Source organism: Myxine glutinosa, chromosome 8 (assembly GCF_964187855.1).
Source record: "Myxine glutinosa chromosome 8, kmMyxGlut1.1, whole genome shotgun sequence".
Lineage (NCBI taxonomy): Eukaryota > Metazoa > Chordata > Myxini > Myxiniformes > Myxinidae > Myxine > Myxine glutinosa.
The window spans coordinates 60458382-60478492 of record NC_136268.1 but is presented as its reverse complement, the minus strand read 5'-3'; positions in this window follow the sequence as shown (position 1 = coordinate 60478492).

Here is a 20111-nt window from a genome sequence, read left to right as displayed (position 1 = left end):
CCACGACCATCCATTCCAATACTCCATTTATTCACACTACCATTCTCCATACCTGCTGTTGCACACCTGTGCCCTCACACCTGGTGCCACCTGCACCCTCCTTTCTTCCTGGGCCATTTGGTCATCACAATACACATCATCATCACTCACTCATACACTGCTCCATACACCTGTTCAGTTCTCAAACACGGCATCATCTCAGCTAACTACTCCCCTCTGAAACTTGCGCTTCCCAGTCATCCCTTTAAACTATTGCGCTCCCACGTCATTATCATCCACACTAAACTACCTGCGTCCCCACTACAGGTATCCTTGTCACTAACTAACCTTAACGTCACCTAATGTCATCTTCGCTAGATCCCTACACACGATATATCCTAACCCACCCGGGCTCGTTTTCACTGCCATCAACCCCATAAGCTATAGCGCATTTGCCCCACCTGTGAGGGATGGTGGAGTTGCCATCCCACCACATCGGGGACGTCCTATCAATTTCGCTCGTCCAAATCCAACAAATCAAAAATTTTCCATTTACTGCCAATTCTACCCACTATTATAAATTTCGTATCAAATCACGATCACTATCACTATCACCATCATCACAGTCCACTATATCCTAGCCTCGGTGCGTCGTGACATCATTAAACTCGGTTCGTAAAGCCGAGCAATGAATTCGGGTGGTTTTGTGCCAGCGGCTGGATACGTCCCGCATTCGGGGCAGGGACGGGGGCTTACCCGGGCCGAGATCCCACGCACCACCTCGGCGTGGAGCCATCCAATGTCCCGATCTCGACCTGCCGGCACGTCTCAATAGAAAGTGGTCGCCATGACGACCCTTCCTATCGGGCTGCCCGCTCCGCCTAGTGGAGCCCGGACGCGGCCGTTCCAAGCGAGGCCCAGCGTGGATCGCGTACGGCGGTCGTTTCAAACACGCCGCAGCTCGGATCCCCGCTGGTTCTCGCGGCACGCGAAGCCCGGCACGCACCGAGGGCCCGATTCGGCTATAAGTCGTTCTAACCTCTAACCCGGTTACCGTCGATGCTTCACCTGCATGCTTACATGCATACGCTACCCCTTTCTTGCTCATACCTCCAGCTGTTCCCATGCTCCTCGTACCTTTCCTTACACACCTCGGTACACTCATTCCGCTCACCGACTTGGTCACACACCTGACCACCGAACACCTTGGCACACATTCGTCGCTCGCACACCTCACCAACACACCTCTTCGCGCCCCCTCCTCGGTCACCTCCTCTGTAACAAACACAGGTGTGCTCTCACCCGCACACCCAACCACGTGCCTCACGACCAACTCAAGTGTGCATTCCCACACACGCTCTACCATTCCAGGTGTGCATCCTCGCTCACCTGTCACAACCAACTCACGCTCCGTGTCACTCTCACTACTCTCACCTCCATTCTTGACAGCGCACTCACCCTTACTCTCGACAGCACACTCCTTCCTCATGCACCCGTCCGTTACACACCTTTCTCGCGCACACTCTTGCGCACACTCTCCCGTTACATCCTCTGTAACACTTGCCACACCGCGCTTCCATGTACCCCCTCGCACACGCGCTACGACCAACTCACTCTTGACGGCACACTCACTCCTCGGCGTGCACTTTTTCCTCACACACCCCATGGTCGGACATTCTCGCACACCTCGTTTTTCGCACACCAGACCTGTCGCACACTTCACCAACGGCCTCTCACGAACACCCGGATCCAAACCAATCCCCAAGCCGACTGAAGCTTTCCTCACATCATATACATTGCCACTCACCTCCGTACCTCATCGTCGCACCTCCTTTGCCACCTGCAAACTCTTTATTTGGTTCGTGAGCATCACATTATGAGTTGAGCACCGACCTTGCACATATTCCATCACCTCCTCCTGGATTTCTCTTTTAGTTTCTGTCCGTCTCTTCTTAATTTCACTCACCTCTTCTTCCACTTCCTCTAATTTTTGCTTCACCTCTTTTATTTCCCGGTGCGTCTCCTCCAGTTCGTCCTCTAAGGCTACCGTGACCGTCTCCATGTGCATCCTCACCTCTCGGTCCTTTGTCTCCATTATCTCTGTCACCTCGTCCACCCTCATTGTCAGTTCCTCACGTACCATCTGACATTGCCTCTGTGTCGCTATTAATTCGTTTTTAATTTCTTTTTGTGTCGCCTTTAACCCTCCTAGTACCGCAGTGTTCTTTTGAACCTGCTCCACTAGTTCTTTTTGTCCCTCCGTCAGCTGTTCCACCTCCTCCGTCAGATCTTCTATTCCCCCTTGTAACTTAGCCGTATTATTTCTCACCTCTTTCTCCATACGCTTCTCACCTCGCTTTACCTCCTCGCGTAGCCCCGAAACCTCCTCAATCACACCTCGTCGTATCTCCTCTTTCATCTCCTCCATCTCCTTTGTAGATGCCACCCTCATCTGTCCCAATTCATCCCTCTGAGCATCCAATTTGGTTTCTATCCCGATTTTTACCTCCTCTATCTGCTCTCCCATTTGTTTAATTTCTCGGGCGGATTGCTCCCCTATCTCCCGCAATTTGCCTTCCATCCTATTTTCTAACCCCATTAACCCATTCTTTACCTCTTTTATCCCGTTGTCTAACCCCTCAAAATTATTGTCTAACTTCCCAAATTTCTTGTCTAATTCCCCGATTTGATTTCCTAGTCGCTCCCCCATTCTGTTTTCCATTTTCTCACTATCAGCCCTCCTTCTGTCTTCCATTTCCTCCATTTCCCTGGCTCTTTTTTCGTTGTCGCACTTCGACTGTGCCATGTATTCGCTAAACCGTGCCATGAACTGCTGCATGTCAAACGGCTGCATGTTAAAGCCCGCTAATACAGCGGGCTCGGCTACCGCGCGCTCGTGCGAGGCGCCTTTTTGCGCGCCTGAAACCTCGTGCGCGAGAGCGCCATTTTGTGCGTCTGATACACCCTCAACCACCTCATTGCTCTCCTCCTCCCTTTCTTCCCCTAAGTCCTGGGTTACCCCTAACCCGTCTATCTCTCCCACCGACATCCGATCGCCTTGATTGTCCATGGCGTGATCTCAAAATTCGGGTTTTGCTTTAAAACAACACAAATTTCCAGCAGCTCCAAATTTTGACCAAATTTTTTTCTAGATGTTTTTTTAAAAAATTGGTTCGGGCCTCGAATCTCACTCCCCGACACCAATTGTTACTCTAATAGTACAATTGGTGTTCCAAAATTTGGGCTAAATGAATTTAGTCCCAGGTCCGAATCCCACTCCTGACACCAATTGTTACAGACGCGGTTAAAGATGTTATTTTACCGAGCGGTTGGTATTACCGCGTCCGAACAGTTACTCCCCGATTAGAACCCGATTCCACCCGACGTTGACCAGATCGCACCGCAGATATTCAATCGGGAAACCTCTAAAGCGACCGAAAGAGAAGGAAAAGAGAAGAAGACAGAGTACGGAGGAAGAACAGATTTATTATACACACACAAGCAAAAAGAAAGAGCGACCAAAATTATTTACAAGCAATGGATGGAAAAAGCAGTCACACAGTGCATCGTTAGCTTATCTATCTATAATGCCAGGAATCTCTGTGTGTATGTATGTATGTATGTCTGTATGTCTGTGACCGCTGTTTCTCGACAACCACGGGTTCGATATACTTGAAACTTGCCAGGTATATTGCTGGGGACCCGAGGATGTGCCTTTTCAAGGTTTCATATTAATCGGACAAGTAGTTACCGAGCTATGTCCAAAAAACGATTCAACCAATCAGAGAGCAGCGAGCTATCACGTGTGCCGAACGTGCCGAACAGACTCTGCCTCGGACGGCACATTTGAGAGCGTATTCATTTATTTCACGTTGGCAAACTATGTTGGCGTTAAACTATGTTTTAAAACTAATTAAAACTAATTTGCGATTCTTTCGCTTTCCTGCGCGTTTGTGCACGTTATGCCGATTTCTTTACCAAACTCCGCAAGCCGTTCGCTTTGGACCAAACCATTTCATGTAAATAGATTGGGGGGATTGTCACCGTACTCGCAAGCCGTTCGCTTTGGACCAAACCATTTCATGTAAATAGAGGGGGGGGATTGTCACCGTACTCGCAAGCCGTTCGCTTTGGACCAAACCATTTCATGTAAATAGAGGGGGGGGGATATAATTTTAGATATATATATAGTACGGGCATGCCCTAGTTCTATTCAATTTACTTAATCCCAAGACAACGAGTAGGACAGACGACGTTCACACTTACACGGGGGATATTGCAGGCAGGTAGGGCTTGAGGTGGATTGCTGGAGAGGGAGGCAGGGTCGGAGGCAGCCGCTCTCAATTCCTCGCGGTTTTTGGCGGGAAAACCCTTCGTCGCGTATCCGCTGCCGATGCTTTAGACGTCACGCGCTGGCTCGGGCACACCTGCTCCTCTCCTTCTGGTGGAGCCGTCTCCCTCCTTTCAGCGCGTCTCTCCAAAGCTGGTTTCCTTTCCGAGTACCTCTCCTCTTTGGCTTGGAGCGTTTCGCATCTCACCGCTCCTCTTAGTGTCGCCTCTTCGCTCATCTCCCAGGTCATCTGGTGAAGCAGTCCCTTCCAGTCCCTTTTATTACTCCGGGCCGAATCAAGCCGCCGGCTGCGAGGGCACGCCTACCGGGTCGCTAACCGCGGTGCTGGTTGGCCAAGTGGGGTTGGCTCACTCCTCCCCTCTATGACGAGGTGGAGACATGCCTTTCTTCTCCGAGATTAGCACATGGGCAATGGCGGCTTGCGGGATTGAACACCACTCGCACCCCTTTTGAAAGGAACTTTGGAGAGCGGAGATGTTTGGGGAAATTGAAAGGGCCTACGCTTATTTTGTTTGATACAATGCAAAGTCAATCTAGTGGGAAACACATATTTAGCCTACATAGAATAAGGAAATACACTATTTAAAAAGATATATCGTGGCCTGCGTGTAAGTGTCATGGAATTAACTAGGAGGACGGCTGCGACCATTATTTACATTACGAGGGTGTTACACATAACAAAACCATACTTTTTTACATTCGTTACACTTCCTCCAAAATTGTTACACTTCTCAAAAACCGTTACACTTCTCAAATTCGTGACACACTTCTCAAAACCGTTACAATATGTATATATATATAATTGTTAATCCCTCCTTCCCGCATTCCCGCATTCCCCTTTACCGCATAGGGCCACATGTGATGATCTTGATATGATGGCAATTTTATTTTATCTTGAAAAATTTTGCCTTAATATATTTACAGTTTTAATTAAATTTACAATTTTATTGTTTACAACTTTAACTTTTAATTAAATGTAATAATTGTTCCTGATTTTCTAAACACTTGAGTTATAATCCAGCATTGCTTACAGGATTATTTTGAGCCGTTAATATGCGGTTGATTTTTGAATTTGGTTAGTAACATCTCCGTTCACGAGAGCGGTGTGATACGGTTTCATTGGCTGTCCAGCTTTGCCCACCCCACTTTGCATATACCCCGCCCACTTTGCTTATAAGGGGATGTTGAGATGATTTTATCACTCTTGAGGAAGATTAACGGAGGCGTGTGGCTTCACATGTTGTTAATCGAAACGTTGAGTCATTGTTTGTTCAATTAAAGGATGGAGATCTTACCATGGAGTCATTTGGATTTACTCCCAACCGCAAATCTTTGCTATATATATATATATATATATATATATATATATATATATATATATATATATATATATATATATATAGATATATATATATATACAGACTTGGCATTTAATATGGAAAAAATTTTTTGTGGGGGTGAACTTACTTTTCAAGATGACTTAGAACCAAAAGTTCATTGGAATCATGTTGAAATTATTCTAGATTTTGTTAATGTGACCTTTAAAAGAAACAAAAACCACATTTGACATTTCGAAGCAAATAAATTGATCCTTGAAAGTGATGGAAACTAATATCGAACTCGATATCACTTGATATCACAGTCGAACATCACTTGAAAGTGATGTTCGACTGATATCGAACGAACCAGGAAACAATATCTCTCCGTTCTCAAGACCGAACTCTCTTATCTGTCTCCCTCTTCCAAATCCTGGTGGCGTCTGGTCAAATCCGTTTCTGGTGTTTGTTCCCCCTCCATCCCCTCCCTTACCTCAAACTGCTACACAGCTGACTCCGCACGTGAAAAAGCTGAATGCCTCAACTCTGTGTTTGCCTCTAAATCTTGTGTCCCAAACCCATCCCTCTCTGCACCCACCATACCCAGTCGTACCCAGCTGCTCCTGGACTCCATGTCCTTTCCTCCTGACAAGGTGGAAAAGTTTCTGTCAACCCTCGATTCTGATTCTGCAACTGGACCCGACGGCATCAGCCCACGGGTCCTAAAATCCTGCTCTGCCACTCTATCTCACCCTCTCTCTGTTATCTTCACCCTCTCTTTTGCTCAAGGTCAACTGCCATCTGCTTGGAAATCAGCCAACATAACCGCTTTGCACAAAAAAGGTGCAAAAACAGATCCTAGCAATTACAGACCAATCAGCCTTCTCCCAATTATCAGCAAAGTCATGGAATCCATCATTGCTTCAGATATGAAATCTTTCCTCTTCTCTAATGGCTTGATCTCTGAGCATCAATTTGGTTTCAGACCAGGTCACTCTACTCTGGACATGCTGCTTCTGCTGTCTCAACAATGGATGGAGGTCCTCAATGCCAAACAGGAAATTAGAGCTGTCCCCCTCGACATATCACGTGCCTTCGATACGGTCTGGCACCCCGCTCTGCTCACCAAACTCTCCTCCTTTGGTATCCATGGAAATCTCCACGCATCGCTGGCTGACTTCCTCTCTAGTCGTCGTCAACATGTGGCCCTGAATGGGATTCTCTCATCTCCTCTTCCTGTTCAGGCTGGAGTTCCCCAAGGCAGTGTTCTGGGCCCTGTGCTTTTTCTGGTCTTCATCAATGATCTCTCTGACTCTCTTGAAAATCCTCTCTATCTCTTTGCTGATGACTCCACTCTCTGCCGCTCAATTCCTCTTCCCTCAGATCGGCAGTCTGCAGCCTCCTCACTCTCTGAAGACTTGGACAAACTCACAGACTGGTCAAACAAGTGGAACATGTCTTTCAATCCTGACAAATCTCACACTCTTACTATGTCTCTCCGAAAAGATTGACTGGACAACCCTCCCATCTACTTTCTCAACAATCCTCTCCAAGAAGTTCTGTCGCTCAAGCTTTTGGGTCTCACTATCTGCCATGATCTTTCTTGGGAAAACCACATTTCCAAGCTGGCCTCCAAAGCCAGTCGCCGACTGGGCATCCTCCGTCGTGCGAAGTCCTTCCTCGGCACACCTAAGCTCCTCACCACATACAAGGCTTTCATCCGCAGCTCAATGGAATACTGTTCTCCCCTATGGGCCGGTGCTCCTGCCTCACACCTAGCTCGGCTTCACGCTGTTGAAACCAAAGCTTTCAGAATTATTGGAATCTCCCGCGATGAAGCTATCTCTGAGGGCCTTTCACTCACTCACCGCAGGCAGGTAGGTGGTCTTTCTGTCTTCTACCGACTCCTCTCCGGCCTTGCACCCCCAGCTCTCTCTGTGCTCTGTCCCCCAAATATTCCTACATGTCGCACAAGATCTGCCAGCAACCCTCTGATGGTTAAACTGCCGAAATCTCGGCTCTCTGCTCACCTTCACTCTTTCATTCCTCTTTTCTCCTGCCTCTGGAACAAACTCCCCCACTCCCTTCAATCCCACTCCTCCCTCCAGGTCTTTAAAACAGCTGTTCACCACCATCTCTTATCTTCCCCCATCCAAAACCTTGATCTTTTCTACCCCCGCTAATTCACCCCAGATCCACCTTGTTTGAAATTCCAACTTCTTTCCTGGAAGTCCTGGCCATGTCCATATGTTTTATACCTCTCCCTCCCCCCCCCCTTCCCATGCCCCCCCCAAAGCCCTCACCCTCTCTCAGATCTCTCGATGTCTCCATGTCTCTCGGTCCCTGCTCTCAAATGTTGTGTTTGTGTCCTTCCCCCTCTCTCCCCATCTTGTCTACCGCTCCCAATGTATATGTTTTTGTGTCGGTTTGTCTTTCTGTGTGATTAATGTTCGCTCTTTCACGAGCCTCGATCTTGTATACAAAAAAAAAAAAACTCAATTCACGGACAGTACTGTGTTAAACTTCTGTGCATTTTCCAGAAGTATCTCTTTATTTTGCACATTAGCCAAAAAATTTTTAAACAAAAGTTAAATTACGACTGGGATTACGGACAGTAAAATTACAGTTCAGTACTTCGTGTAACCCACACGAGCATTCAGGAGAGCACGTACATGTTGAGGCATGCTGTTCACGAGATTTGCCAAGGTTTGGACAGGAATCGCTTGCCATGAGGTTACAATAGCTTGCTGCAATTCACGCACAGAGGCAGGCTGCTGGCCCAAGTTGTCGATTTGATGCGTTAATTCTGCCCACAAGTTCTCTATCGGATTCATATCCGGGGACATGGCAGGCCACTTCATATGCTCTACACCACGGTCAGCAAGAAAGTGTTGGTTCACGCGAGCACGATGAGGCCGTGCATTGTCATCTTGGAAGACAAAGTTTCCTCGAAAGGCTGCACAAACAAATGGAAGCAATGTTTCTTCCAGAATGGCCCTGTGCTTGAACTGGTTCAGGTTTCCATTCAGAACAACCAGGTCAGTTTTCCCCCTGCATGAAAAGCAGCCCAAACGGTCACCCACCACCTCCAGCTTGGACTCTTGGCACTATACAATCTTCGTTGTGGGCTTCATGCACTTGTCTGCGCACTCGGACGTGGCCATCTTGACGATAGACCAGAAATCTAGACTCGTCACTGAAGATCACGTAATTCCAGTGTCCTGGCTGCCATTGACGGTGCTCTCTGGCCCACTGCAATCGGCGCTGGCGGTGTTGTGTGGTCAGACGTGGCTTTCTCAGGGGACGCCTGGCACGATAGCCTGCTTGAACCAGTCGTTAGTCGACTAGCCTTCTGGATACAGGCACATTTGTCAGTTGCTGCCACTCAGCCATAAGCCGATTAGCTGACTTGGTATGGCCATTGCAGACTAACCGGTGCAGCTGGCGATCATCCCTCCTTGTGGTTCTGCGGGGACGTCCTGGCCTTGGTATTGGAGTAGGGACACCCCTTTGAGCATTTCGTTTCAGGATCTTTGACACCTGACCTTGAGTGATGCCATACTGCCAAGCAATAGCACGCTGTTTCATGTCGGAATTTCGTAAAGCCACCACTAAATGACAAACAGCATTGTCGAGTTGACGGACCATCTCCAGGGGAAGCGGCAATAACTTTTGTCGACGTGCAGCAGTTGTTTTCCACTAATACAGAACGCAACAACCCTTATATACCCGATTGTGAAGCCAATCGTCAAATATACCTGTCCGTACATTTTGTCACGCCACCTGTGATATAATCCTGTTATTGACTTCTTGCTGCGACAGACAATCAGTGACATGGTTCTTTTAACAAAGAAATCACCGAAGCGTAAAAGAAACTCACCAGATTGATATACCGAGTTCAGAAATTAAACCCGGGTCAAGAAAAAAAAAAATCCATAGTAAATGCCAAGTCTGTATATATATATATATATATATATATATATATATATATATATATATATATATATATATATATATATATATATATATTGTTGCGAATATGGAATTTGGCCTCCATATCCGCTTGTAAATATTCCCCTATTTCCCCAATACTCCCCAACTATCCCCAATCCCCCATTCCCTAGTCCCATTGTCTGTAAACAACAATCAGTAGAGCCGACCTTCCCCTTTTTCCCCCATTAAATGTCGTGCCCAGGTCCACCGCATCTCACGTAGACAACTTTCGGACATCTTGCTAGTTATTCTTAGTCTATGTCAGTTAAGGACTCCTTTCCATTAATTCTGACTCTTCGTTGCACCAGAATGTGATTATATGGCACCAGTAGTGAGTTTAGGACCTTTCCCATACCTCCTTCCATCTTCTTCCCCAAACAACAACAACAACTACAACTACAACTACAATTACAACTACAACAACAATTACAACAACAACGACGCTCCGGACCATGCGCTCCACGGGGTTACCACGAAGGGGCTCCTTGTCAGCTCCTCGTCAAGGGCGGAGCCGGTAACCCCCCCGCACGCACCCAATGAGAAGCAACGTGCCGATTCCACGAGGCGGAGCTAACGAGCCGAGGGCGTGTCACTCCCCGCCGGATATACGCGGCCACGTAGCGGACGTGACGTCAGATGCGCCCCCAGCCTGAGCAGACAAGTCACCATCTCCGAGCGCTGTGACCTTCCCGCATCTCTGGACCGGACCGAGTCGATTCTGCCTCGAGCCCAGGTGCACCTGGAGCCATCGATTCTGCCTTTCCTTGCCATCAATCCCCGTGTGAGTCAGCCTTTTGTCCCGTTTATCTGTCGTCTGTTGGGAATAATATAAGAGTGTGTCTAAGTGCTTGTCTTTCTATGCTGTACCTCTTGTAGTTGTAATCTAACCTTCCGCCTTAATATAACCTCCTCCGGAGGTCTTGAGAACTGAACCCTGGGTGTCGTGTCATTTGAAACCCAGCCGTGTGTCCTTTTCCTTTATTGCCTTTATTGACCTAGCGTAGCGCGATTAGTCAACGTTCGAGTATAATCGGGTAACTTGTGCAGACGTGGTCATACCAAAACCGCTCGGTAAATAACATCTAAGCCACGTCTGTAACAATTGGTGTCGAGGAGTGGAATTCGAACCCGGGACTAAATTTATTAGGCCCAAATTTGTAACAATTAGAATCGATTCGGAGCGCGTTTCCCGCGCGTTGTTAGGCCCAAACCAGGGAGGGAGAATCGATTCAGAGCGCGTTTACTGCGCTCGACGAAATTATAACGGCCGAAATTTGTTTTGTTGCATAAAAACCCGAATTTTGAAAGTCGCGCTATGGCAGACCAAGACAGCTGGGGTCCGGTAGGGGAGAGTGAGGCAGGGTCGGTCCAGGACCAAATTGAGGGACATGAGGGACAGGAGGAGAGCGAAGCAGCGAGGGTAGCAGACGCACAAAATAGCGTCGTTGTGCCCGACATTGCGGGAGCGCAAAATGGCGCCTCGCTGATCACCGCGCCCGCGACCGTGGCAGCGCCGCCGGTGGATTTGAACTTGTTTTTCATACAAATGAAGGCCCTTATGGCCCAGAATAGCGAACGGTTAGAACAAAAGATGGGGGCCAATAGCGAACGGTTAGAACAAAAGATGGGGGCCAATAGCGAACGGTTAGAACAAAAGATGGGGTCCAATAGCGAGAAATTGAGGGAGGACATGGGGTCCAATAGCGAGAAATTGAGGGAGGACATGGGGGCCAATAGCCAACGGTTAGAACAAAGGATGGGGGCCCAGATCGGAGGGTTAGGGAGTAGAATAGAAGGATTAGACAATAATTTTAAGGGATTAGACATGAAATTTGGGAAATTAGACGATAGATTAGGGGAAATACAGGAGGGGTTAATGGGGGTAGAAAACAGAATGGCCGCTCAAGAGAATCAAATGGAAGGGATGCAAAAAGGGTTAGAGGGGTTAGAAAACACCATGGAAGGCAAATTGAGGGACATGAGGGACCAAGCGGAAAGGGAAGTTAAACAAATGGAGCAGCAGATAGAGGGGGTCAGAATGGGGGTAGAAACCAAACTGGATGCTCACAGGGAGGAGATGGAGCAGATGAGGGTGGCATCTGGGCAGGAGATGCAAGTGATGGGAGAGGAGATCAGAGGAGGAGTGAGTGAGGAGGTCGGAGGAGTGCGCGAGGAGGTGAGGCACTGTAAGGAGCACATGGAGAAGGAGGTGAGAAAGGGGACTGTAAAATTGCAAGGGGGCATAGAGGACCTGACGCAGGAGGTGGAGCAGCTGACGGTGGGACAAACGGAGTTAGTGGAGCAGGTTCAAAGGAACACTGCGGTATTAGGAGGTTTAAAAGCGACACAAAACGACATAAAAAACGACTTGATAGCGACAAAGAGGGAATGTCAGATGGTACGTGAGGGACTGACAACGAGGTTGGACGAGGTGATAGAGGTAATGGAGACGACGGACCGGCAGGTGAGGACGCACATGGAAACGGTCAAGGTAGCCTTGGAGGACGAACTTGAAGAGACGTACCGGGGAATAAAAGAGGTGAAGCACAAATTAGAAGAAGTGGAAGAAGGGATGAGTGAAATTAAGAAGCGACGGAGAGGGGATAAGAAAGAGATAAAAGAGGAGATAAAAGAATTGGTCCAAAGTCTGTGTTCGGATCGTGATGATGTGCTCATTAACCGGATGAGGGATTCGCAGGTGATGGAGGAGAAGCGAAGAGGAAGAGGACCCGGTGTAAGTGGTGACCAATATGGTCGTGCGTATGATGCGCCAGGGGATTTAAGAAGCTTGGGGGTCGAGATGGACCCGGGTGTTCGTGAGAGGCCGTGGGTGAAGTGTGCGACAGGTCTGGTGTGCGAAAAAGGAGGTGAGCGAGAAAGTCCGACTCTGGGGTGTGTGAGGAAAAAGTGCGTGCCAAGGAGTGAGGGTGCTGGCGAGAGTGAGTCGGTCGTAGCACATGTGCGAGGGAGCACATGGAAGCGTGGTGTGGTGAGTGTTACAGAGGGTGTGACGGGAGAGTGTGCGCGAGAAAGGTGTGTGACGGACAGGTGCATGAGGAAAGAGTGCGCTGTCAGAAGTAAGGAAGAGTGTCCACCTGTGGTGAGTGTTACAGAGGGTGTAACGGGAGAGTGTGCGCGAGAAAGGTGTGTGACGGACAGGTGCACGAGGAAAGAGTGCGCTGTCAAGAGTAAGGGTGAGTGCGCTGTCAAGAATGGAGGTGAGAGTATTGAGAGTGACAAGGAGAGTGAGTTGGTTGTGACAGGTGAGCGAGGATGTACACCTGGGATGGAAGGATGCACACCTGGAATGGTAGAGCGTGAGTGGGAATGCACGCTGGAGTTGGTAGTGAGGCACGTGGTTGGGTGTGTGAATGAGAGCACACCTGTGATTGTCACAGAGGAGGTGACCGAGGAGGGGGTGCGAAGAGGTGTGTTGGTGAGGTGTGCTACCAACGAATGTGTGCCGAAGTGTTCGGTGGTCAGGTGTGTGACCAAGGCTGTGAGTGGAATGGGTGTACCTGGGTGTGTAAGGAAAGGTACGAGGAGCATGGGCACGGCTGGATGTGTGAGCAAGGAACGGGCTGCGGGGTGTAAGCGTCCAGGTGAAGCATCGACGTTAGACGGGGTAGAGTTTAGAACGACTTATAGCCGAATCGGGCCCTCGGTGCGTGCTGGGCCTCGCTTTGAACGGCCGCGTCCGTGCTCCACTAGGCGGAGCGGGCAGCCCGATAGAAAGGGTCGTCATGGCGACCACTTTTTGTTGAGGCAGTCCGGCAGGTCGAGATCGGGACATGGGATGGCTCCACGCCGAGGTGGTGCGTGGGATCTCGGCCCGGGTAAGCCCCCGTCCCTGCACCGAGTGCCGGACGTATCCAGCCGCTGGCACAGAACAACCCGCATTCATGGCTTGGCTTTACGAAGCCGGGCTTTGGACAGGGATTGGCGCACCGAGAGGTATTAGTGAGTCGACTGGGTGATGAGGTTAGTGTTTTGGCCCCAAGTTTAGAGAAAAACAAAATTTGATGATTGGCAAGGGATTGGCAGTAGTGATTGGCAGATGATGGGTAGTGATTGGCAAATTTTTAATTTGTTGAAATTTGATGTGCAAAGTTGGTAGTGAGAGACCCCCGATGTGGTGGGATGGCATCCCTGCCACCCTTCCCATGTGTGGGGGCAAAGGAGCTATAGTTTATGGGGTGTATGGCAGTGAAAACTAGCCCGGGTGGGTTAGGTTATATGGATAGGGCCCTAGAAGATGACATTAGGTGACGTTAAGGTTAGTTAGTGACTGATACCTGTAGTGGGGACGCAGGTAGTTTAGTATGGATGATAATGACGAGGGAGCGCAATAGTTTAAAGGGGCGACTGGGAAGCGCAAGTTTCAGAAGGGAGTAGTTAGCTGAGATGATGCCGTGTGTGTGAGAATTGAACAGGTGTGATTGCACAGGTGTGCAACTGGACAGGTGTGTGGAGCAGTGTGTGAGTAATGAGTGTTGTGGATCAGCGCGAATGCGCTTGGGGAGAGAAGGGTGCAGGTGGCACCAGGTGTGAGAGCACAGGTGTGCAGGTACAGGTGTGTGGAGAGAGTTGGAGTAAGTGGTACGGAGTGGTGTGCATGGTGCGAAGGTGTGGATGGGGGAAGAGTGGACCCCTTTCACGAGTACCCGGGGCGGGTAGTGTAAGTGTTAGGTAGAGGGTACAGGTAAATTGTGGTTGGATATTGGCATTTGTGGTGCGGTGGCAGAATGGTGTTGTGGATGGGTGCATTAGTGTTGTGGAAATGGCTGGGCGTGTAGCCTGTTAGTGTGTGTAGTTGGTTGGGCACTCCACCACTGTGAGGATGTCGGCCAGGTGAGGCCGCAGGTGGGCTCTGGGAGCCGGTAGAGTTGTGGATGGGGCCCGAGGATCCGGAGGATGGACCCGGGTAGCCCAGTGCCAGAGAGGGCACCGAGTGGGGAGAGTGCCAGAGGGCCTTCCCCAGGTAGTTAGGTTAGGGTGAGGAGCAGGTAAGCTCGGAGGCAACTGCAGTGGTGGAGGTGTGCAGGTGGGTAGACCCACTGGGAGAGGTACACGCCACAGCCCAGAAATTGTGGGAGGGCACCGGGAGATGAATTGGGGGAGTGAGACCCCAAATTGAAAAGCACCACAGGTTGGCCAATGGGAATTGGTTTTTAGAACCCATAGTGTAAGAGGGCCAATGGTTTGGCCGGAGAAAGACCCCGGGTAGTGTAAAGTTGTTAAAGTCATTTAGGAAATAGTTAGGATTGATGAACCTGTCGCACCATACGCAGCCACTTACCTGTGGTGATGATGAGGACTCCACACCTGTGTTTTCTTTGTTTTGTTGCAGAAATGAGAATTGCTGTGAGGATTTGTGAGACGCATCACGACGTGGATGAGACATTGGGGTGATTCCATCTCTCCCTCCCTAGGAGGGACTGATGATGAATTGGTGATGGCAAATTATGATGTTGAGTTGGAGATGGCAAATTTTGATGTTGAGTTGAAAATGGCAAATTTGATTGGTTAGGAGGGAGAGAAGACGAATGTGGTATATGGGAGGAACGGGGAAGACAGTAGGGATGGTTGTTGATTTGTAAAGTAGATGTTTATGGGTAGTGTTGTGTTTTGTGGATACAGTAAGGGGTAAGGGAGGGGCCATGTAGGTTACCTGGTGGGGGGGGGGGGGGGCGTACGATAGGAACGTACCTGTCTCACCTGGTTCCCATGTGCCCCCAGTGTGCATTACCTTACATTGCGTGCACTTTTGCGCCCTTACCACCTTACTCACTTGTCTTTTCTTTTGTCTCCCACCTCCGAGGATCTGGCTTTGGGGTAGAGAGAGAGGAGAGAGAGGTGCTGGCTACGCAGTTGTGGGCCTGCACTTTCGCTGCTTGCTGCTTGGATCGATACACCATATGGACCGCAATGTTTGTGGCCACCCACCATGGACCGCAGCTCTTTTACGGCCAAGCACCACCCGTGGATGGACCTATGGGCCAACGTGGCACCTATGCCATACAGGTGAACCACTTATAGTTGGCCCCCTGACGGCCACAATAAAGAAATGGACGCGGTTGGCGCCTTTCTTTATTTTGTTTAAAAGAAGTAAGAAGGCCAAGTGCACCACATGAAGGCAAGACCAGCGGCAGAACATCGGCCGGCTGCGACACCACCGGTGATTTGTAAACACTTTATTGGTGCACCGGATGGTGCTCACTGTGTGATGGGGTGGTGCTTGATGCTTGGAAGGGGTGCTCTGCACATTATTAAAGGCCGTAGGCCACAGAGCACTCGTGGGTTGGTGTATCGATGCTAGCATGCGTACTCTCTCTATGCATAACATCTGCATGTGTTCCTCCAAAAACAGGTCCTGGATCGTAGTGTAAATATCAGCGTAGTCTTGTGTAAATAATGCTCCCTACCGGCTGTATGTTTAGTTTGAGGATTCTTTCCGGATTCGGTTATCCTGTGGGTGTGTTTCTGTGAGGAGAAGGGTGCAACGTCGCAGGGGGACATACTTACTCATTTGTGAATATCTGTAAAACTGTCGCACTCAGGGTAGAGTTAATAGTAGAGGGAACTACATTGCGTGCCACACTAAAGTAGGTAAAAATTTATCGGGTCGGGACGCCCCGAGGGTAGTGAAGGGTGCAATGTTGCGAATATGGAATTTGGCCTCCATATCCGCTTGTAAATATTCCCCTATTTCCCCAATACTCCCCAACTATCCCCAATCCCCCATTCCCTAGTCCCATTGTCTGTAAACAACAATCAGTAGAGCCGACCTTCCCCTTTTTCCCCCATTAAATGTCGTGCCCAGGTCCACCGCATCTCACGTAGACAACTTTCGGACATCTTGCTAGTTATTCTTAGTCTATGTCAGTTAAGGACTCCTTTCCATTAATTCTGACTCTTCGTTGCACCAGAATGTGATTATATGGCACCAGTAGTGAGTTTAGGACCTTTCCCATACCTCCTTCCATCTTCTTCCCCAAACAACAACAACAACTACAACTACAACTACAATTACAACTACAACAACAATTACAACAACAACGACGCTCCGGACCATGCGCTCCACGGGGTTACCACGAAGGGGCTCCTTGTCAGCTCCTCGTCAAGGGCGGAGCCGGTAACCCCCCCGCACGCACCCAATGAGAAGCAACGTGCCGATTCCACGAGGCGGAGCTAACGAGCCGAGGGCGTGTCACTCCCCGCCGGATATACGCGGCCACGTAGCGGACGTGACGTCAGATGCGCCCCCAGCCTGAGCAGACAAGTCACCATCTCCGAGCGCTGTGACCTTCCCGCATCTCTGGACCGGACCGAGTCGATTCTGCCTCGAGCCCAGGTGCACCTGGAGCCATCGATTCTGCCTTTCCTTGCCATCAATCCCCGTGTGAGTCAGCCTTTTGTCCCGTTTATCTGTCGTCTGTTGGGAATAATATAAGAGTGTGTCTAAGTGCTTGTCTTTCTATGCTGTACCTCTTGTAGTTGTAATCTAACCTTCCGCCTTAATATAACCTCCTCCGGAGGTCTTGAGAACTGAACCCTGGGTGTCGTGTCATTTGAAACCCAGCCGTGTGTCCTTTTCCTTTATTGCCTTTATTGACCTAGCGTAGCGCGATTAGTCAACGTTCGAGTATAATCGGGTAACTTGTGCAGACGTGGTCATACCAAAACCGCTCGGTAAATAACATCTAAGCCACGTCTGTAACAATATATATATATATATATATATATATATAGCCAGATGGCAATGCAAGACAAATGGAGTGTCTGGCAAAGCCCTGGAGGTTACTTGTGCTAAACATATGATGATATGGTACGATATTGACAGTGAAGTACACAGCGGCACGTGTATTGTACAACGTATGAGAAATGTGCTCCTTCGCTTATCGCCCGAGCACAAGTGTGTTTTCATTTGGCTGACAAGGACTTGCTTGGTTTGATTCATAAGGCTCTAGGCTCTATAGGTGGCCACATGGGTGCTTTCACACGGATGCAAACCCAATCTCATTGGTCGTCCTTGTGGAAACATAATGGCTGCCATTACAACTTTATAGATGCAGAATGAGGATGCATTCCTTGTCACGGTGAAAGAACAAGCAGTAATGTTTTAAATATAATCTGCGTTTTGTGCGCCTGGGAAGGTTATTACATGATATTTACATATTTCACCAGCAATCACGTTTTGTAGTACTGAGGTGGATTTGATACGACACTAACCACTACATTTATGCGTTTTTAGGTCATTTTTCATACTATATGTTCACAATATGCTGAATTATTTAGATCGCCTTTACCGAGAGTTCACTGTTCAAGTTCGATCCCAAACTCCGGAATTTCGGGATTTAAAAGGTCTGCGTATTGCCTTGGATTTTTGCACCTGTGATTGTCGAGTGCGTAACCTTTTAGGTGTCCTTAAAATTGTGCCCTGATTTAGAAAAGGAACTCGGAACATGAATCATTGCGACCGACCCGACTGGGTCAAATAGCATGTTGTGCAATATTTAATATGACTATCATGAACAGCTCATTAAACTAGCCGTGTGAGACGAGTTCTATTTTTACCTCCGCCACCGAAGGTGGATGGAGGTTATGTTTTCACCTGCCTGTCTGTTTGTTTGTCTGTCTGTGAACAAGATAACTCAAAAAGTTGTGGGCAGATTCGGATGAAATTTGGCAGAGAGATAGTGTATGTGACGAGAACGAAATGATTAGATTTTGGTGAAGATCCGGATTCGGATCCGGCTAGTAGAACTTTTTAAGTGATTCTTCACTATTGGGAGATAGAGCCAAAAACTATATATAGCAGGATATCTCAAAAAGTTGTGGACGGATTTGGACGAAACCTGGTAGAGGTTGTGTGCGAGACAAGGACTAATCGATTCGATTTTGTTGAAGATCTGAATATGCATTCGGATACGAGATATCTTAATTTGGCAAAGGATTACATATTGACATTTAGGAGATGACGCACCTTTGGTGTGTTGTCGAAGCCTTTTTACAAACTAGGTCATGTTGACATATTATGGTTTGATATGATCTTTAACCTATTTTTTTCCAATTGATTGATTATGCAAACCTTGATTATGTGGCTGCTTGTCTAATGCAGACACCTATCTTATGTGGCCACAATAATCTTTATTCAGGTTCATTTCTACGACAAATATTTTGTGGTGTTCAATAACCTCGATTACATGGCCACTCAGCAATACTGTTTTCATTGGCCAACATTTTGCAATATTTGTTTTTACGCACATTTTCTAAATTCTGATTAACAATTAAAAAAAAAAAAATCAGTTGTCATACCCTTCCTCCCGTCCACGATACAATGAATCTTGTGGTGAGGCAGTTGATCAGAAACAATTTGCCTTCGCCTCCTGGAAGGCAAATCCAACTGAAGACAATCTCAGTTCCTTTCACAAAGCTCGGAACAAATGTATGTCCACCCTCAGGAGAGCCAGGAAACTATATCTTTCGACTCTCAATATTGAACTCTCAAACATGTCTCCCTCTTCCAAATCCTGGTGGCATCTTGTCAAATCTGTTTCTGGTGTTTGTTCCCCTTCCGTCCCCTCCCTTACCTCAAATGGCTACACTGCTGACAACGCCCATGAAAAAGCCGAATGCCTAAACTCTGTGTTTGCCTCCAAATCTTGTGTCCCAAACCCATCTCTGTCTGTACCCACCTTACCCAGTCAAACCCAGCTGCTCCTGGACACTCAACCCTCAGAACGGCAGGCAGCAGCCTCTTCAGTCTCTACAGACCTGGATTTTAAAAAACTGGTCAAACAAGTGGTACATTTCTTTCAATCCTGACAAATCTCACACTCCCACTATGTCTCTCCGAAAAGACCGTCTGGAAAACCCTCCCATCTACCTTCCCAAGAATCCTCTCGAAGAAGTTCTGTCACTCAAGCTTTTGGGTCTCAATATCTGCCATGATCATTCCTGGGAAAACCACATTTCCAAGCTGGCCTCCAAGCCAGTCGCCGACTGGGCATCCTCCGTCGTGCGAAGTCCTTCCTTGGTGTCATGTATGCAGTGCAAATATTCACCGTTGTATCCCTACACCGGGACCGGGTTGTATCCCTACGCCAGACCTCGGATGGCGCTGCTGTGAATCGGGCCTTGATCGGCAGAGTGAATAAACGCGTACGACAATTGATCGCAGTTTGTCGAGATACTTTACATGGCGACGAGGATAAACATCTAGACCATGACTTCTTTCGGCCATATCGATGAATTCGACCCTCATGAGGGGGATTTTGACACGTATTCTGAGCAGTTGTCTTTCTACTTCGAGGCGAACGGCATCGCGACCGAAGCCCGGATGAAGGCCGTCTTCCTGTCCGTTTGCGGAGGTGAGACGTTCACACTTGTTAAAAACCTGATTCGGCCTCGGACAATCCAGGAGCTCACGTATGCAGAGCTCAAGGCCGCTTTGAAGGAACATTGCAACC